Raw genomic sequence first — 21,459 nt, 5'->3', positions numbered from 1 at the left:
AGGGGTTTATCATTCTTACATAATGAGAAAGCTAGGGTTGGTGCAGCAGTTCAGCAACACTGTCAGAGAATAGGCTCTCTCTACTCTACTGTCCCTAACTTGTGTAGTTTTTGCCCTCACTGTTCCAAAGGGGCTGCCATACCTCCAGCACTCACATTTGCATTCCAGTCAGAAAAACAGTGGACAGTCCGAAGGTCTTCACCTTGGGAGGCTTTGCTTTTTGTTTGGGAAGTGCATCTTTTCCTAGCAGACTCCCACCTAGATCCCCTTGGCCAGAACACACCTCTGGCTACTTTGGCTGGAACGCAGGAAAATGAGACAGCCTTCAAACTTCTAGAGTTTCAGAAGCCAGTGGAGGAGTGGCTAGGAAATGTGTGTGTGTGGGAGGCAACCCATATACCTGCCTGGCCTGTTGTGGTCTCTCCATGCAGGTCCCTTCAGCACTTGTATAATGTCCCCTGCAGAGGTTGTTCAGTCAAGGGACTTTTTAGGTGGCTCAGCCATCCAGGTTTTGGGCAGTGAAAGGGAGCTTAGAGAGCTTGCATATCAGGATAACTTGTTTTCTGAGCCTCATTTTCCTTATCTGTAAAATGTGAACTTAAACCCACCTGCCTGGCAGCGTGGCCTGGAGGATTAGAAACAGCATGCACAAAGTGCCTGGGCCACCGAGGCTGGGGCGTGGAAGGTGGCAGCTGGGGCGCGGAAGGTGGCGTGTGGTGTTCTTGTAGTGTGCTGATGGCAGCTCGCTGTCCTTGTCCAGGCTTCCGATTCCCCGGCTGGAAAACAGGAATGAACTAACCTTATCTGTGCTGCAGGGTTGATCTGAGGATTAAATGTACTGATGTACCAAAGTGCTTCGGGCCTCTCTCTGTTACTGATTTCCTGGACAGATTGGGACAGTTTCCTAGAAGGGCGAGGCCCTTTGGAAGTTCCGGTTCCACAGGGAGAAGGTGCTGTTTTCAGCAGTGATTTGAAGAGGGAGGTGGGACCAGGAGCTGGTAGAGAGGAGGGAGGCTGCAGAGACTGGTGGAGCTCCCCATCCCTGTTTCGGGAAAGGGACCTGGCTCCCAGCAGGTCTGTGGGCCCCCAGCGGGTCTGCGGGGTAGCAGTAGCGTGTGGGTGTAGATTCTTGGCTTCATGCAGGCAAGATTTCAGTACGAGTCCAGGTGATTTTGAGAGTGTGTTTATTAAACTGGGGACAATGAAACAAGGACAGAAGAAGCAACAGGAGAGCCTCGGCAGAGCTGCTCTGGCTCTAGAAACATTACGGGAGGAAGTGAGCCAAGGCCAGGCTGCTGTGAGCCTACGGGAGAGTCAGAGAAAAGGGAGCCTTGGGGACAAGGTTCAGAGGGTCAGCCCGGGACAAGCTGCCATGACCCACTGTTCCCCTGGTTGCAAGTCTCATGGGGCCCCTTAGAGGTTAGGAGATGCACACCTGTGAGGGAAGAAGAAGGGGAAGAGAAAGGTGCCGGCTGCTTCTAGGAGGTAGAGCAGGGAGAATAGGGCTGGGTCCTTTGTCTTGAGCGTTGTAAAGCCTGGGGGTTTAGAGGAGGTGTTAGGGGAGACTCTCAAGTGGATATTCATGAGCTTTTCTACCTGTGTTCTTTCAGGGCAGGGGGTCATTAGTCACTGCAGCTGGTCCTGGCATTGCCTGCCTGGTTTTGCTGCTTTTCTGGGCCTGGAACTGAAATATAGCTGAGACCTAGATGCCATCTCGAGGGAGGAAAGGCCAGGGGCTCTAAACCGAATGACCAGCAATGTGAAGGGTTGGGGGTGGGGGGCACCTAAACTGCACGGCCAGTGGTACGCCGGGGAGGGAAGGCGACCCTGGGGGCGAGGCCCCACAGGAGCTTGGCCCGTTGCTAGGCACCTGGGGCTTTCTGCTCTAGCGACCTTCTGTATCTGGCTGTAAACTGCTCAGCCAGCTTGTTCAGCTGTTTCTTCATTCCATTTGCTAAAGAATTTTCCTAGTTTCTTACTGTCCGCCTCACTTCTTCTCAGGTCCTGCTGCCTCCAGAGATGGCCCGAGGGACCCATCGGCTAGCCGATCCTCTGCAGGCCTGGGATGGGTTGCCCCTGCTGGCCTCCCCACCGCAGCCCCATCAGTGGCTCTCCTCTGGGCTTCGAGCCAGCAACCATAGTGGCCTGGCCTGCTTGGCCCATCGCAGCACTGTCTCCACACCTGCGGGGGAGCTGAGGGGGCTCACTGGGACCCTGCCTTGGGGCCTTGGCCTGCTCAAGAGGGACACAATTTCTGCCTCTCTGGACCTCAGTTTCCTTGTGACTCAGCATCCTGGGAGAACAGGAGGTGGTGGGAGTGCTAGAGCCCCATTCCCCACAGTTCCATTTGCCTTGGTCCCTGGTCTCTGTCTGGGCTGAGCTCTCTGGGGGCCTTGAGAGAAGGAGCAGGTGTGAGTGTGCTGGGGGTTCAAATCATGGGATTCCAGTCCCAGTCTGCCCTACCTGCCATGTGACCATGGGTGGGTACCTTCTATTCTCTGGGCTTCGCACCACTGTAAAAAGGTTCCCATTCTAATCTCTTTCAAACTAGGATATTTCTGTGACTATGAATTCATGACTCAGTGTCCCCCACCCAGGGGGAGCTTTCAACAGACCTGGGAGCCCCCTGCCCAGGGAGGAGCCCCAAGATAGACCTCCCTCAATCCAGAGCAGAGAGAAGACACGCCGGGCTCCTTCGTGCGTGCAGTGCGCCCTCTGGTGGCTGCTCTGGAACACTGCTCGTCCAGGCCCCAGTCTCCGGGTCTCCCTGTCCTCTCTGTTGGGTGGGGGGGTTGCAGGGCCAGGAGGAACTAGGGAAAGCAGCTTTCTTCCCTTTTGGGAAAGGTGGGTAGAAGTGAAATCGCTACAGTTTCTTGGAAACTTTTGGGCCCCCAAATGAAACCCTGTCACCAACATCCCCACCTCAGAGAAACCAAGGTCCTGGCTGGGCTGTTTTTCTCTTGTTTCTGGAGAGCTGGTGTGGGCACTTGTCTCTGTGAGGTGAGTGGATCCTCCCTGTGTTGTGGGCGAGCGGACTAAGTCTCAGGGGCCTTAGGAGCAGTTTGCTGCTGACCAGTCAGGGCTCAGACCGGGCCTGTCCTGGGATGTCCTGAGGGCTCTGGGCTCCCCTGCTGGACCCATACACTTCCCTCTGCACAATCACTGTTCCTTTTTTTTTTTTTTTTTTAAAGAATTTCCATCCTTTAGGTCTCAGCTCAAGTGGTTTTATTTTTTTATGGTAAAGTGTACATAACACAATTTACATTCTAAGCATGTCAAAGGTCCAGTTCAGTGGCATTGGGCTCATTCACACTGTTGTGTGGCTGTCACCGCCATCCAGCTCCACAATGTTTTCATCTCCCTAAACTCAAACTTTGTACCCATTAAACAATAACTACTGCCCTAGCTCCTGGTAGCCACTATTTCACTTCCTGTCTCTAGGTTGAATTTGACTATTCTAGGTGCCTCATATAAGCAGAATCATGCAATATTTGTCCATTGTGACTGGCTTATTTCACTTAACATAAAGCCTTCAAGCTTCATCCACATGTGGAAATTTCCTTCCTCTTAAAAGCTGAGTAATATTCCATTGCATGTGTCTACCACATTTTGTTTATCCATTCATCGGTGGATGGACACTTGGGTTGCTTCCACCTTTTGGCTATTGTGAATAATGCTGCTGTGAACATAAGTGTCTGCCTATTAGACACTTATGTGGACATGGATGCCTATTAGAACTCTTGCTTCCCATTCTATTGGATATATATCCAGAAGTGGAATTGCTGGGTTATGTGGTAATTCTATGTTTGGTTTTTTGAGGAATTTCCATACCATTTTCTACCGTGGCTGCACTATTTTACATTTCTATCAGTGATGTAAAACACACAGGGCTCTAATTTCTCCATATCCTTGACAATACTTCTTATTTCCTCTTTCTTCCTTTCTCTGTCTCTCCTCTTACTCCTGTGTTGTATAGTAGCCAACCGAGTGGGTGTGAAGTGGAATCTTATTGAAGTGGTTTTGATTTACATTTCTCTAGTGATTAGTAAGGTTAAACATCCTTTCACATACTTACTTGTCTTTTTTTTTTTTTTAACTAGCATTTATTTTCCACGACCAGCAGCTTGAGCATCATCTAAGAACTTGTTAGAAATGCAAATTCTCAGCCTCCTTCAAGGGTCGCCTGAATTGGAAACTCTGAGGCTGAGGCCGAGCAATCTGGTTTTAACCAACACGCTGGGTAATTCTGGTGCCCACGCACCTTTGAGAACCTCTGGCCTGGGCATTGCGTCAGGCACTTTACAGCATTATTTCACTTATTACATTGTTGTTATTGTTGTTATCCCCACTTGGCAGCTAAGAAAACCAAGGCTCAGAGAAGTGGAGGCCCTCGCCTAAGTCACACGGAGTAGGAGCTCTAAGTCCCTAAACAGCCTGTGTGGTGCCTTCCCTGGGATTTACCAGCAGCCCCAGTGGGGGTTCCCTGCATGGCCGGAAGGGGGAGCTCTTGACCCAGAACCCAGAACCTAGGCTTGGAGGGACTGGGAAGGACAGTGCTCAGGAGCCCTTGAGAGCCAGGCAGGACCCTCAGGGGTCACCCCTTATCAGCCCCACACCACTTTCTTGACCCTTATGTCTCCCACCTGGACTCTCAGCTGTTGACTGCAAAGAACCCTGAGGCAGGGACTCAGGGTGGGCAACTCAGGGACTCAGGGAGAGGTCCCACTAACAAGCTGTGTGGCCTTGGGCATGTTGTTCAGCCAGTCTGGGCCTCAGTTTCCCCATCTCTCAAATAGGGGGTTACCACCCTGGCCTTGGGGATTCACTGAGGACATGAAAGACCCTTCAAGTCTGAGGCGTTTTGGCTTTCTGGAGGGCTGCGATGAACGATGCTCTATTTGGGGGAATAGAAAAGTGAACATTTTTCTATTTGTTCACTTACCAGGTGCTAAATATGTGCTGCATGTTCTCAATGTGACATTTTATTTTATGTCAGCATAATAAAGTATGGGATATTGTCCCCATGTTGAAAATAAGGAAACTGGGCTCAGAGAAAGGAAGTGAGGTGCCCAAAGCTCACATGGCCAGAAAAGGGCAGAGCTGGAATTCAAACTCAGGTTCCCTCTCTTCTCCCAGACAGCCGTCCAAGCCTAGGGCCGCCGGGCAGTGTGAGAAGGCAGAGGTGCTTCCCTGCCTCCCGCCGTCTTTGAACCCTCGAGACCAGACTGTCCACCTTTGGCTCCGGCGCATACTAGCTCTGTCCCTGTGGGAAGCTCACTCTGTGCTCTGGGCGAAATGTTTGTGTCCCCCCGCCCCCAAATTCATATGTTGAAAACTAACCCCCAAGGTGATAGTGTTGATAGGGGACTTGGGGAAGTGATTAAATGATGAGAACAGAGGCCCGTATGGGATTAGCGCCCTTGTAAAAGAGACCCGGAGAGCTCCCTTGTCTTTCTGCCATGTGAGGACAGGCGTGAAGACAGCTGTTTATGAACCAGGAAGCCAGCCCTCACCAGACACTTGGTCTTGGACTCCTAGCCTTCAGAACTGTGAGAAATAAATCTCTGTTGTTTTTAAGCCACCCAGTCTACGGTATTTTGTTAAAGCAGCCTGAATGGACTAAGACACTTCCTCCTCAAGCCTCAGTGTTCTCGTTTGTATGATAGAGACAATAAACCTTGGATTACTCAAGATTTTCAGTCTGGGAAGCACAAGGATACAGCTGGTCTCAAGTATGGAAATAATGGGTGGCCTTTTCTGTCTGCCACTCTGTCAGTCTCCGTGTGCCTCTTGGATTCTCAGTCTGCCTTTAGACCGCTCTTGGCTCTGCTTATCTCTAGGTGGTGGCCTCACTCTTTACTACTGCCCATGGCCTTGCTTGATGTGATAGGTGAGGACAGGAGGGCGGGGCCACAGGCAGCGTTAGGCTATGTCTTTCTAGCTTAGCCACGCCAGGGGAATAGAGAGTCTCTATCACTATCCACATATAAAATCCCAGGGAAAGAGTCTGATTGGCTGGGCTTTTCTATCCCTGGACCAAGTACTGTGGCCAACTGATATGAGACATTTCAACTGGCAAGACTAGGTCACATGTCCACCCTTCTGGTTTGAGAGGAGGGGTTCTGTGATTAACAGCCTCACCAGAACCACTTGGGGTGGCATCAAGGCAATCACTTAACAGCTAACACATTATACCACGTGCCAGCGCTGTTCTAAGCTCCTTAAGTGCACAAATTCATTGGCATCTCACAACGAGGACCCGATTTTTCAGGGAAAGGAACTGAGGTAGAGAGGTACCCAGCTGGTGAGTGGTGCAGCTGGGATTTAAGCTTAGTCTGGTTCCAGACCTCAGGTTCTTAGTTCATCTAAAGAACCACTCTAAAGGTGTAGAGTTGTCAAAAGCAGAGGGAAGGGCTGCTTGGCCGACAAAAGCCATTCACGTCTGTTCTACCACCGCAGGTCCTTTGATGACGAAGTAGGTACCCAGCCGCGGACTTGGCATGCAGTGGGCCTTTTGGGATGGAAGCTCTCCTTCCCTTTCTTTGGAAAATCAGGCAGGCCAGCTTCTTCCTCAAAGAACCAGGTTGGTGTGCCCAGCTCAAAGGGCTGTGTGGATATAATGTCAGCCTGTAAAGTGCCGAAGGAGCCCGCCTGTCATTTGTCCCTCCCTCTGCATCCCCACCACCCAGGAGAGAGGTCTCGCTCAATGTACAGGGAGCCCCAGGTGGTGGGGGCCGGGGGTCAGGGTCAGGTTTGGAGTCTGAGGGCACCAGTCTCCCCTAGGGCATCGTGCCCCCCTGCCAGCATCTCATGCCTTCCCTCTGTGTTATCCTTGGAGCCTGTGGGTCGTGGGCTCACTAGGGGCCGGGGTGGGCCTCTGCTGGGTACACAAACACCAGTCTGCCGTCCAGTGGCCCTGTGAACAAGGGGAGCCCTCAGCAGAACTCGATAAGGTTTCCAAAAACAAGACTGGGCCCCTGGCATGCTGCATTCCTCCCTTCTGCCGGCAGCTGCTAATTTATGCTAATCAGATGCATGAAAACCCCAAGTCCCCAGCGGGTCCAAAGGGACAGGGAGGATCCAGCTGGCTGAACAGAAGATGAAATGGACCTGTGTTCCCCTGGCCGCCTGGTCCCTGCCCTTACCTGAGCTCCCAAGTGGTCCCAGTTCTCCTGAGCCCCACTGCTCTGCCAGCCAGAGAGGCCGGGCCATGTCCTTGGTGCCAGGGACCCCAGGGAAGGTCACAGGGATGGGGCCTTTGGGGCCAGGTCCCTGACAGGCACTATCTCATTGACTCTCCTCCTGACCACCCTCCCGCTCTCACTTCCCCCACCAGGAGTCACCGTGGCTGTGAGGGTAGGGGGCCAGGCGGGGTTTAGAAGCTTCGTAGAAATGCATACAGCTGGTGACAACTCTGGTGTCAGGCAACCGGGGGCTGAGCTCCTGGGCTGGCCACTTAATACTGTGTGCCCTTGAGCACCCTGCTTATTTTCTGTGCCTCAGTCCTGTCATCTGTAAAATGGGGAGGATACCAGTGCTTCCTGTAGGGCTGCAGAGGGATTAAATGAGATGCTGTACCACTTGGGAGAAGCTCAGCGGCGTTGACCATGACTATCAGCCGACCCTAGGGCAGATCCATCTGTCTGACTCTGAAGTCCGAACCCTTCCAGAGGCCCAGGCTCTTTCTCCTTGAGGAGCCTGGGGACCAGGGAATGTTCAAGGCCCATACCCGGTCCCTCCAATACTTCTACCTTGCATTACATGCCCACATGCAGGTTGGTGGGGGATCTCTGGGGCTGACTCTCGGCTCCTTCAGACTCTCAGTGGGGAGCCTCGGGCCATGGATAGGCCTCCTTGCCATTCAGGATCAGGGACGAGGGCCCCAGCTCCTATTCTTGCCTCTTTCCCATCGCGTGGCCCAAGGGCAGCCTCCTGACTGTGAAACAGATCGGCACTTTGGGTGCTCTGTGGTCCACAAAGTGGTGCACGGGGCAGTGTGTTCCCACCTCTCTGCCTCTGCCTATGCTGTTTCTACTGCCGGAAGTACCTCTCTGCCTCCTCTCCTTCCGGGGCACAGATGGCGTCGGCCAGGTCCCCAAGGCCCATCTCCTCTACCAAGACTCCTTACCTTCTGGGCGGCCCGCATTCTACTCATTTATCTGTCGCCCTGCCCCTCCCCACCCTTCACTCAGCTGCTCTCTTCAGGATTAATCTGCACTTTGTACCTACAAGGACTAGACAAACGTCACTTCTCTATGGTTTTATTTTTCCTTCTCTGGCCTCAGTTTCCCCATAGGTACAGTGCTGGAAGGGGTGGCGTCCTGAGGGTCTGAGGAGTTGGCAGCCAGGTCACCCTTTTCTTACCACGACCCCTGGCTGCATGAGGGAGCCCGGAGACAGGGGGCTGGCTCCCTTAGGCTTCTAGAGCCATCAGAACCCTGGTGATCAGGTGATTCTGGGTGGCCTGTCTGGGGGCCTGGACCTTGCAGCCGTGAAGAATTCATTTAAAATTTCCATGGAGCCATTGGCTCTACGCCCTGGCCACGTGAGTTATTTTGGGACACCCTGACCAGTGCTGTCTGCTCTCCACCAAATAAACTGATCCTGACCAGCGAGGCCCGGAAATCTCCCACCCACTCTCGTTTACGACCCTGCTGTGCTCCGGGGCTGGTTCGCGGCCGGAATCTGGTGTGTGCCTTGGATTCATTAAGCCCTGGCTGGGTGGAGCGGGGACACAGGACCCCCTAAAATGTCCTGACCTATTAATGGCGCTGTGGTCTCTGAGCTGGGCAGGGGCATCCTGAACCAAAGAAAATTAAAAATAAAAATAAAATAAATATAAACAATCCTAATGTCACCCCTTTGTGAGGCCTCCAGTGTGTGACAGGCATGCGATACAGCCCAGACCAGCAAGAAAACCATTTTCCTGTCAGCTGATCACAAACACACACACAGCCATGGGATGGGGCAAAACAGCTCTGTAATTTTTCCACTAAGAGTGCTTCAGCCCTTACGAAGTTGGCTATGATTGAGTGGGTGTCCAGGGGTCCCTCTCCCTCTTCATCGTCAATTTTCCCCCCAAACCGGGGGCTCGTACCCTGCCCCTAGCTCTGTATGGGGTCCTGCCCAGAGACAGCTGTTCCCAGCTGGCCCAGGAGAGCCAGACAGCTCCCCCTGTCCTCGGGGTAGTCCTGGGTGCTTCAAAGTCTTCCAGTTCAGCTTCCTCAAGACAAGGCTTTGTTGGGGCCTTTGGTGGGGGAGGGGTTCTTTACACAGGACAGCTTTGATGACTCACAGGGCTCAAAGGTCCCCTCCCTGCTGTGGAGGCAAGGCCAGGCCTCCTTGTCTTTCTTTTAGAGCAACAACAGTGGCAGCAGCCACCATTTACAGAACAGCTACTATGTGCCAGGTTTGATACCAGCTCTCTACACAATCTCATTAATGCCTAAGATAACCCTGGGGAGGAGATTCTATTCAGGTGGGTGTCGGTGAACAGGCTCTCTGAAAAATGAAATGAACAAACAACAGTTATTACTGACTGGTAGTGTTTGCCGATTTCCATGGTGTAAATACTTCCAGTGTGACCTATTGGTAAGGTCATTGAACACAGAACACCCGTGCACAGCTGGCCTTACAAGCCAGGGGACTGCCTGCTGCTGGCCTGTTCTTATTCTTGGTTAACACATCGTGAGTAGCAATCCCAATGTGAAAACTTGGGTGTGTGAGGAAAGCAGCTTTTTAAACACTTTCTGAACTGACCTTAATTTCTGTTTGATGCCTTTAACCCATTGTCATCTTGTCACTTTTGGTCCTCTGGCCCCAGCCCCAGGGTTATCTAAGGCCAAGGAGTTTAGGTGGTGCTGGGACACTGGTAGGGAGGGGCGCATTAGCCCCCAACGTTGTCATCCGCAGACTTCTCGCGAATTGTCCCTGTTCTTGTCTAGCCCTTGCAAGGCATTGCTGAGTCCTTCCTCATTCCTGATTACAATATCCCTTCAGAGCCACCAGCTCCCTGGGGCTGTGTTGGTGCGGTGCCCGTGGGCGCAGGGGAGGCATTTCATTGCACCTGCCCTTCTGTGGGGAGGGCACTCAGGTCCTGGGGGGAGGGGCTCTGGCTGCTGTGCCGCCCACAGGAAGCGCAGCGTCCCTGGCTCCTGTGCCAGGAGGGAGCTCCGCTCTCCCCACAGGTCCCCACAGGCCGGGGGTTTCCTCTCTCCTGTGTCTCCAGAGCCGGCTGAGAACCCTTGCCCCAGCTGCGCCTCCGGAGCCCCAGACTCCCAGCCCCCCAGCCCTCTCTACTGCTCCTTTCATCTCTCATACCTCATCCCCAAAATCTTCCTGGTCTCCTGGGCCAGGAGGACCTCTCTGGTTCGTCACATGGGCTCCCACATGTTCTATACCATGAGACTCAGAGGCAGTGAATTTGACTCCTCCGTAACCTGCACTCTCCTGTGCTATGCCTGAGGACAGCGGCGTGCTCAGCTGCAGGGACTGGGGGCAGGGGCGCTGGGACAGGAAGAAGGGGACAGAGGAAATTCTGGGGAAAGAGGCATTGGTGAATATTTCAACGTGTCACCCCACCAAGTGCTGATAAGGAAACAAATGCAGAGAGGCTAAGTGATCTGCCTCACATGGTCCAGCAGGTCAGAGACCCACCTGGCTGAACCCAAGGCTCTGACTCCCACCACAGAAAGCCAGCAGTGAGAACATCACAGAGACTGAGCTGTTGTCCTCTGGACCCGCCTGGACAGAGGCATAGAGAGAGGGAGAAGCTTACCTAACGCAGAGCGGGGGCCGCAACGCAGGACTCCCCTCTCTGTCTATGTTGGCCCCTAGGGACCAGTTGCTGCCCAGAATCCCTGAGGAGCCTCAGAAAGCCTGAGGGAGAGGGAAGCGCGAGAAGGGGGCTGCTGGTGCCTGGCTGCCCCACACGCCGCGTGGCCTCAGGCAGGGCTGTGCCCTCTCTGGATGCCCTGTTCTCATTTCATTTGCTGGAGGTGCTTTGAAAGAAGAAGAGGAGGAAGGAGGAGCCGGATCCCTTCAAGGCAGCCTGTTGCTCCTCCTGGCTGCTCCCGGGCTCCTTGGCTGGGAACTTAGAGAAATCAGGACACTGATGTTGACACATGTCTATGGCATTCCTCAGGCGCCATCCAAGGTCATCCCGTGGTCCCAGGAATGTCCTTACATGGAGTTGTCCTGTCGCTCCAGTCGTCCTCAGCCTGGAACTGGTACTTTCCCATGTCCTCATCTCTTCTTAACTTTTGTGGCTTTGATGCTGTTGAAGATGACAGGCCAGCTGCGTTGTAGAGTGTCCTCATTTGGGGGTTGTTCCCTCTGATTAGGTTTGCGAAGGACGCCTTTCACTGAGCTGCCTCAGAAGCGATGCTGGGTCCCGCCTGCATCCTCCATGTGGCCTTTGCTTTAAACTCGCTCCCTCTCCTGGTGAAGTTCACGTGGATCCCTGGACTGAGTCGGCCCTCAGCCTTCTCCACTGTCAAGTTGCTCTTTTCCCCTTGGTGATGAAACGGCATTTGGCGGGGAGGTTGCTTCGAGACAATGTGAACGGCCCGTCCCTCATTGAACTTTTAAATCATTTGTTCATTCATGCGTGTCAGTATGGACTTACCGTTTCCCATTTTAGTCAATGGACGATGATGTGGTATTATCATTTTTTTCTTTTGATGCTCCGAAGGGGCTGGAGGGAGCCCCTTCATGCTGCTCCTGGGTCCCCACCGTTCTTTGAGTACTTCCTTACTTTCCGATACAAAAAAATGTTCTGGGCTTATCTCGTTCTGTCCCGAGCCCGACCCTGGAACTGGCCATTTCTTAAAGAGCCTAATTTTAAGTTTTCCATGTGATCCCCAAATGAGGTAGAACATACAGTTGTTGTATTGTATGTGTGTTATATGTGTGTCAAAAGAGTTTATTTATTAAATACAGCATTAAAAAAATACCCCAGACGTTTTATAACTGTGTTTGGGCTGTTCTTATTTTTAAAAAACACACTAGATGCTTTAAAAGCTGGGTGTGGGTGTCATGGGATTGTGCCCTGGGCTGCCGGCGGTTCGGGCCTCGCCCCCGCGCCCACGAGGCTCGTGCCCTCCACCTGGAGCCTCCCGCCGCGGCCAGCACAGCTGCCGCCAGAGCAAACACAGCCCCACACGCATGGGGCCAAAGGAAACAGCCCCCGGTCAATATTAGCTCGTGCGGAACAGGCCCGAGGAATGCGCGGCGTGTCCCCTGTGGCCTCTGGGAGAGGGCGGGTGGCCTCGGGAGCTCACAGGAGCCCCTCCCGTCCTTGGTCCAAGCTCCTTCCGTGTGAGTGGGGAAACCGAGGCCTGGAGGTCGCAAGGACTTGCCTTGGGTCACAGTGTGAGCGGCAGGCCCAGCCATCACTTGTATTTTCCATTCTTTTCCTTTGAGTGTTCCTGCTTCCCGCCTTGTGGCTTCTGGGAGGCAGCAGAGGGCGGGCCAGCGAGCGCTGGACTGGGGGTCAGGACTCCAGGATTTGAGTCCTGGTTCTGCCCAGTTCTGCTGCGTGACTCTGGAGACGTTACTGCTCCCTTTATCTCAGAGGTCCCCACTCTCTGCAAACTGTAAACCCTGACCTCCAGTGCATCTGCCGCACTAATTCAGGCCTGTAAACGCACAAGTTGTTAGAGGCCAGGTAGAGAAGGCGGATGTGTGACGTGAGCTGTGGTGAGGTGATAGGGACAGGGGAGGACACTGGGGAGCTGGAAGGTGCGCCCCTGCAGGAGGGCGTTCAAAGTAAAACAGCAACAAGATCAACGTACCCTGTGGTCACAGGAAGCACGGACAGCTTGCAGGCCCTGCTGGTGTGAGACAGAAAGACGGGCCACTTGCTCTTCCTCCTTGTCACCTCCCCTCCCACAGCGGAGGGGGGAGCCTGGCTGGGGCTGCAGTGCCCAGGCCCGGGGAAGCATCCCAAGGTGCTGTACACCTTGGCTCTGAGCCCTGGGCCCCAGAAGCCTTTGTGCTGGTCTAGCAAGATTTCATCTCAATTCCAGCTGCTGGGATGTGCACATCACCCGCCCACCTCCTGCCTTATCTGTGGCTGCTGGCTTCCTATCTCCCAACTCCAGTTGCTTCCCCCACCCACCCTCTTACCATGAAGGAGGGTCACTGAACGCCAACCGCTGCCCACACCCTGACACAGCCTCTCCAACCCCCTTCAGCCGTCCCAGAAGCCAAGAACCAGCTTCTACTCCCCCCGAGGTCAGCTTTTGAGTCCCAGCTCTGTTGCTCACTGGCTGTAGGATCCTGGGCAAATCATTCAGCCTCTCAAAGCCTCAGTTTTCTTACCTGTCAAATGGGAGGGTGAGGCAATCCAGTCTTAGGGGGTCACTGGGTTGTTGTGAAGGAAAGAGAGTGCGCTGCAAAGCAGGGGCTCAGCACACACCTCCCCTTTCATCCCGAGCTCCCAGCTCTTCCCAGCACAGCACCTGCCTTCCTGGGCCTGCACGCTTTCCCTAGGCGGCCTGTGGGCAATATCTATGGGTACCCACTCTGTGCCCAGCCTCACCCTGGCCTGGGTAAGCCTTGTTTCCACTCCTAACACATAAACAGGATGAAAAGATGGCATAACCAGGGCCTGAAAAAGGGTACTAACTGAAGCACATAAGTAACTCAGGAGAGGGAATGATCCAGAAACAACAGCATAAAAGTATTAGTAAAAGACATTGAGAAATATTTTTTAAAAGGTTTTGCTTATTTATTTTTAGAGAGAGGGAAAGGAAGAGAGAGAGAGAGGGAGAGAAGCATCAATGTAAAAGAGAAACATCGATTGGTTGCCTCTCATACACACCCTGGCCAGGGACTGAACCTGCAACCCAGGCATGTGCCCTGACTGGGAATTGAACTGTTGACTTTTCTCTTTGCAGGATGATGCCCAACAAAGGGTTGAGGAATATTTTTGTAACCTGATATTTTAACAGATACTGTAACTTAAGATATCAATAAAATCAAGTACCTTTTAAAAACAGTGAAAAAAACCCATTAGCAAATTAAAGGAGAAACTGTATAAAAATACTTACCACTTATATAACTGACAACAGATCCACTTCCTTAATATGTAAAAAGCACCTTGAAATCAATAAGAACTAGGTCACCAGCCAAGAGAAAAAAAAAATGAGCAAAGGATATGACTGTTTCTAAAAAAGGAAATACAAATGGCTTTGAAACACATGAAAATATTCTTAACTTTACTAATAAAGGAACTTGAACTGCAACGCAAGTCACTTTTCATCTATGATACTGGTACAGATAAAAAAGTTTGATAACTCATTATGTTAGTGAGGATGTGGGAAACAGACACTCTTTTACAGTGTGGGTAGGAGTATATATTGGCACAACCTCGATGAAGAGCAGTTTGTCAGTATTGACTAAGATTGGCACGCTTGCATTCTGTAACCCAGTAACTTCACTGTTAAGAAGTTTCACTTAGACATGTGAAAACAAAGCCTACACAATGACATCAATCACTGTTGCATTTGTAATTGCAAAAAATTGGAGACAATCTAACATACACTGGTTAAAGTTTGTTTAGTTATGAGACACCCAGTCAAGGGACTACTATGCAGCCATAATAATTATGTAGTTAAATGGAACAAGCTCCAAACATATTGCTCAATGAAGAGTTCATGATACAGAACGTGTATAAGGTATGCTACCTTATCATTTTTGGTATCATTTTGGTAAGGTATCATTTTTGGTAATGATATGTGCTTGAATATGCATAGAAATCTCTAGAAGGAAATACCAGAAACCAGTATTAGTGTGGCTCCAGGGGAGGGTACTGGGGTAGCTGTTGGACAGGAGTAGAATGATACCAGTTTTTCACTTTATATCCATGCACATTTGTTACCTATTCAAAAATAATTGCAAAACCTTGAATGGCAAGGGCATTGCTTTACCCGCACAGAGAAGGGCTGATGGGAGAATCTCAGGCATCGTGAAAAGAAGACGTGAAGAGGGCGGAGCAGGTCTGCACCCTGTACCCATCTCCACGTTCCCGTTCAGTCCTGAGCAGCATCAGGAGGTCCTGTGGTGTGTGGTGGAAAGTATGAAGCTCTCAAACCTGAACCCCAATCCTAAGTGTACTCACAGCAAACCAATTTACCACTGGAGTCCTCAGCTTCTTAGTCTGTAAAATGGGGCAAGCACAGCACCTTCACAGAGTTAAAATGGGACAATGCCTGTGCAAGGCCAATCCTCTGCAGGTGCTCTGTAACCCTCGAGAGGCTCCCTGGGAATGGTGGAGGGTGGGGGCGCCGCCCCTTCCGTTTCCCTGGACATCAGCACTGCCCTTCGTCATTCCTGGGAATCCCTGGAGGGAAAGGGCTCAGTCTCACCTCCTCGAAGGAGCACAGAGCCGCGTTGCTTAGCAAAGCCGCTGGGGGGCGGGGCGGAAAATGTCAACATCAGATTAGCCTGATGGGAAATAGCACACTTCTCCGACCACAAACACCTCCACGTTTCCCTCCAGCACAACGGGGTTTTGGGGTAATGGGGTGGGGCTAAGGCTGGTGATACCAGTGACACCTTCAGGTCTGATACCCCCAAACCCTCTTGGCCAAGGTCATGTTGGGGGTGGAGGTTGCCCCTGCAGACCTCTGGGCCTCTCGGCTGCCCTGCTCTGTGGGATCTGGGAGAGGCCTGTCTCTGAGAAGGCCTCGGCGTCCCCGGGAGTTGCAAACAGTGGTGGCCCCTGATTGGTGGTGCCAAAGAGTGGGTCCTGCAGGCCCTAGGGGGCCACCGAAAGTTCCTGAGCCAGGCAGGGCTTGCTCAGAGTCGGCCTTTACGCAGTATGGTTGGCAGGGGGAAAGGTGATGAGTAAAGGGAGAATAGATGCCTCAGAGGCCACGTGTCCAGGGCACATCCCCATCGTCTTAATCTTCATAGTAATTCTGCAAGAAAGGCCGACCTATTGACGTGCCCATTTTAGAGACGAGAAAACTGAGAGAGGCAGTGAGACTGGACCTCAGTCACACAGCTTGTCAGGGACAAAGGTGAGGTGTGAACCCAGGTTTGTCCCCTGTTAGGATCTCTGGACTTCCCCTACACCTGATACCCCACTTACAGAGGGGCCAGCTATTTTTAGACCACCAGTTTCATCTCTGTTATTCCTTTTACTAAGAGGTGGTATTGTTACCCCCGGTCCAGTGATGCGATTACCGGTATTGTGACTATTACTGTCTTCTGTCTTACCCAGTCAGGTGTTGCTGGGCTGCAGGGGCTGCCACCTGTGGACCCAGTCTTGCTCAGCCTCAAGGCCTCCCCGACTGGGCAGGAAGTCCTGCTCCAAACTTTCTGAGTGGGGCCTGGGATCTGGTGGGGGCTGGGTCTAGCGGGTGCCCTGCTTGAATGGCAGCCCTTTGCAGGTCAAACCTTGGCCTTGTTCACTATTGTAGCCCCAATGCCTAGCCCAGGCCTGATACATAGTAGGCATACAATCAATGCTTGTTAAATGAATAAATGAATGATGCAACCACTTGTCAGATGAGCATGTGTGCCCTCTACTCCCTGATGAGGACCGTGGAACAGACCCAGGTACCCGTGACCAGAGGGCCAGCGGCTGCCCTGGGCAGGGGGCTCGTGGTAGCTGGGGTGCCCAGAGCAGGGATGGAGGCCCTGGAACAGCAGTAGTGGTGGCTGCTGAGTACAGCCTGGCCCCGTGGCCCCCGGCATGCCCAAGTCTGGCAGGGAGGGGACTTGGCCACAATTGGGCTCTTCAGCCTGCAGCCGGCTGCGGACAGATCTTTCAGCAGTTGTTGAAGATTTATTGGCATCCCTGAAAGGGTAGTAGTCAGGAGGCCTGGGCTGGTTGATGGAGCCTCCCAGCTGTTTACCCAGCGCTAAGGAATTTGAGGGCAGCAACATCCCATGCAGGCTGGAGAGGGTCCAGGCACTGGGTACAGCTGCTCAGAATAAATAACCTGTCTGGCCCCAGCGCCTGGCGGAGAGGGGGCCAGGGAACAGAGAGTATGGCTTTGGACCCCTCCCGGATGTTACAAACAGGGAAGCAGAGCTTGGAGTGGGGAAGTGATTGTCCCCAAGCTCCACAGTGAGTCTGTTCTCCAGTTTAGCCCAGAAGCCAGGCCCTTGGGGGCATCAGATCATAGCAACTGATATTTTCACTTGGTGAAATGCCCTTGTTTATGTGGGTCCTTGTTTATCTTCCTCACTAGAATGTTCACACCACGAGAAAAGAGGCTTGGCCTAGCTTGTCCACTGTTGTGTCCCAAGCACCTAACACAAACCCCTTGCTGAATGAATGAATGAAGTCAGAAGACCTTGGTTGGGTTTCTTTTTCTCACATTACAATGTGTCCAGAGGAAGGGGGTTCAGAGACTTCATGATGCCATCAAAGCTCCCCTGCCTCATGGGCTCTTTCTATCTTCCTGCTCCAGTATCCTTAGGCTGTGGCTTTTGTCCTCATGCCTCCTAAATGGCTGCTGCTGCTCCGGGCATTGCGCCTGCATTCCTAGCAGGAATAGGGGAATTAGGACAAAAGGTAGAACGCATGCCCTTATTGAGTGTGTCCATTTTAAGTCAGGCTAACCATAGATTTCCTACAAGTCCCTTAATAGTACATTGGCCAAAATCAGAAATATATAGTAGCGCTTTGACTTTTTTTTTTAACCTCTTCCAGGGCCATGGCCCTTAGCAGCTCCTACCACTTTTGTTGTTTGTGATTGTTATTGTTTTTATTTGATTAAGTAGAAATTCCCTCTCTGAGGGGAATGCCCTAATGCGGTCATTCTTACTATAGCGTTAATGGCAGGTGTGCTACTGTAGCCACCAAATTTTCAGGGACCTGGATCTATGAGGTTCTTTCCAAAGGTGGGGTTAACAGATGGAAGGCGGGAGGCTACACAGCAGCCCTGGACACAGTGGAGAATTCCCACTCTGGAGTTGCAGAATGAGGCAGAGGCTGGGGGTGGCCGGGGCCAGGAGGCGAGTGGGGTTCCCAGCTCCAGAGTCATTGCTCAGTTCCCCAGAGACAGGGCCCTTTCCGACTGTGGTGCCTTCTCTCCATAGCCTCCTGCCTGGGGGTCTTCTCCCTTCAGAACCATGACAGCACCAGCTGGCCCTGGGGGCAGCCTGGCGGGAGGCAGCCCCCTTAATGGGGTGTCGCACAGACAGCCTCAGGGGCCCTTGCCTGACCGGGGACTGACTGCCTGGTTGCCGGAGGGCCTGCTGTGCCCAAGCCCGGGCCTGTGGGCTGTCCTTGCTAGGCTGGCCCTCTGAGGGACAGGGGAATAGAGGAGGGACCGGAGGTCACATGCTTGTGTCCCAGCCCCTGGGGAGCATGCGAGGCTGGGGACTGGACAAGGGGAGGGAGTGCTGTGTGATTGCTTGTATTTTCCAGGCTGCAGCTCCAAATGTCAAAGGAGGGAGGGAGGTGGTGAGGGCAGCCAGGAGGGAATTACGGGCCAGTGGTCCGGCATGAAGCTTGACCTTTGGCCTGGGCAAGGGACAGAGAGCACCTAGGAGCTCCCCGGGCTGCACCGCTCACGTGCCTCTCATACCACTGTCTCGGAGCGGGTCCTGTGTTCTCGTTCCACCGCTGACCAGATGAGTGCCTGCCCGGTGGCAGGCCGCTGCCCTCTCGGACCTGCCAGGCACAGACCAACGCCTCCTCGCTGCCTTCCTGTCTGGGTGGGGCAGGGCAGGCCCAGGTGAGCTGCGAGCGGGGACAGGACTAAGGACGGAAATAACCAGAGCAGCAATCGTAACCAAGATTGTTCCTAGAGTCCTGACTCTGAGCCAGACCCTCTGTTAGTTGACAGGACACAAGACTCTCTAACTCTTTGTTTAAATATGAAACTTGGCAGAGGTGTGGGTTTTATTTTTTTACCTTCAGACATGTGGGTGAAGAGGGAAGCTCTGGCGAAGTTCTTCTGGCTTAACAAAGAAAACTCATAAGTAACTTCCTTGGAGGAAACAGAGATGTCTGCTGACATATTAATATACCACAGCAGCAAATTATTAAGCAAGACAGCCAGCCAGCATTGCAGACTGCTTTGGGATTAAAGATGACTTTCTGAACTATACGAATCACCCCTGAAGTCCGTGGGTCTTAAAAGACTCCTTTGTCAGAAGTAACATTTAGGAGGACAGTTTCACAAGTGATTTTGCTTTTCCCTGGCTATGACTGCAGAAAAGTGAAACATTTCCTCCTCCTTATCTTGAGAAGTTCGAAAGGTCTGAAGCTTTCAAGGGCCCGCCAGTTAAGAAAGAGTGTTTAAAAAGTAGTCTGGAGGAGCTCGAAACTTGTCATTTGTAATGGAAAAGGGCAGAAGAGGAGTAAGGCGCATATGTGGTATTGCTGCCCACAGCGGGTATTTTTTTAATTGAACCCTCACAAACCATGGGATAGTAGTATTCCCAGCCCGCACAGGAGGAAACTGAGGCTCAGTGAAGTCCACAACTTGCCCAAGGTCACACATGAGGAGGTCAAGGGCTGAGCTTATGAGGATGGGGACTGTGGCTTCTATGGGATGAGCTTGGGCTCTGGTGTCAGAGAAGCTCAGATTCCACTATGACCTCTGCTGAGCAGATGTATGAGTTTACTCTTGCTGTTGTAACAAATTAGCCACAAAGTCAGTGGCTGAAAACAACACAAATGCATTATCTACTCTTGTGCAGGTCAGAAACTCAAAAGGGGATTCACTGGGCTAAGATCAAGGTGTCCTTTTGGACAGGGAAAATCTATTCCTTTGCCTTTTCCAGCTTCTAGAAGCTGCCTGTCTTCCTTGGCCTTTGGCCCCTTTCCCCATCTTCAGAGTCCGTAGGCTGGCCTCTTTTAATCTCTGACTCTGATAGTCTCACCTCCCTCTTACACTTATAGGAACATTTTGGATTACATTAGGTCCGCCTGGATAATCCAAAATCTCCCCATCTCAAGTTCCTTTAGTTAATCACCCCTGCAAAGCCCTTTGCCAGGTAAGGCAATGTACAATCACAGGTTCCAGGAGTTAGGATGTGGGTAACTTTGGTGGGGTTCTCTACTCTGCCTACCACAGTAGTCTTGACAAGGGGCCTGACCTTTGGGACAGCAGACGTCCCTTTCTCAGGAGGTCTGGAGGAGAAGAAAATGAGGAGGGTTGGGTTGCCAGCCATAGAAAGTGACTGAGGTTGACACCAGGAAGAGACAAGCTGTCCTGGAGGCTGATGACACAGCGAGGAACACGTGGTCTATGAGAACTGTGCTTCTCGCAGACAGGCAGTGCCTGGGAGACGCCGCTTGCTCAGGAAGACTCTGTCCTCATGGTCACTGGCACCTCCTGAAGATGTGGGCCAGGACTCAGCATCTGACAGATCAGGGTCTAAATCCCAGCTCTGCCTCCTCCCAGCAGCTTGAGGGTGGTTATGGCTGGGGAGGGGAGCAGGGGGGGCCAGGAAGAGAGGAAACAAATACGTTGAGTTTGCACGTGACCTCATTTCTTCTGCCTCTGTTTTGCAGATGTGGAAAAAACAGCTCAGAGAGATCAAGCATCTTGTCTGAGATCACACAGCAGCTGTGGCATTTCTTACCCACCAGGATTCCTAAACCAGTGATGCCCATCAGTGGCTGTTTGCCACATCTGCCTGCCTCCCGGCCTGCAGCTGCCTTGATGTTTTTCTTTAAATCAAGTTATGTTTTTTCTTAACTTAAATGTATCTGTTTTAAAATGATACTTTATATTACTCCCATAAACGGGAAATCATGGAATTTATGAGCTGGTTATGTGTATTTTTATAATGCACATTAAAATGAATCTATCATCATAAAAATGAAGTGCTCATCTGTATACCACATAAAATGGTTCTCGTATACCAGCAGTGGGTTTTGGTTTTCTCTTTGGGAATTGGCTCCAAACCTGCACCAGTTTCACCAGATCATTACACTGTCAATGGCGGTCATTTATTATGGTATTACATTTCCAAATGGCTTCCTACCACAATTAAATCCAGACTCTTCAGCACAGCCTCAGGGCCCTACTGGCCCCGCTTCCCTCATCTCCAGTCACTTTGGTTCTGGTGCTCTTGAGCAAAGTAGAAATTATCTTGCTGTGTTGGCTGTCCAGCCACAAGATGCCAGGATTTGAACCTAGGCCGTGGGCCTTTGAGCCCAAGTGCTTAACCATTACACTACACCAGCTTTCTACAATGTCTGGTCTCAGCAAAGCCTATGATGAAAAATAAGCAGGTTTGGAAATGAAGCAGGGAAAGGATTGGCTGGGTCACCCAGGAGCCTCATGAGGGCAGAGCCTCCTTGATCTCACGGGCAAACTGAGAAAGTTTTGATTAAGTCCACCAGACAAGTTTTATGGGTCCAATAGAGCAACTCCTGTCAAGGAGGAGGAGGAGGAGGAGGAGCTTAGAGACCTTTTATAATCTCCCCTGGGGCAGAAATGATGGGTGGCCAAAGTGGCCGATCCCAACTCTTGAGCT

The sequence above is a fragment of the Pteronotus mesoamericanus genome, unplaced genomic scaffold, assembly GCF_021234165.1.
Source record: "Pteronotus mesoamericanus isolate MK-2021 breed Mesoamerican mustached bat unplaced genomic scaffold, CSHL_Meso_final contig_221, whole genome shotgun sequence".
NCBI lineage: Eukaryota > Metazoa > Chordata > Mammalia > Chiroptera > Mormoopidae > Pteronotus > Pteronotus mesoamericanus.
The sequence above is the reverse complement of the archived record's forward strand: the minus strand, read 5'-3'. Positions refer to the sequence as shown.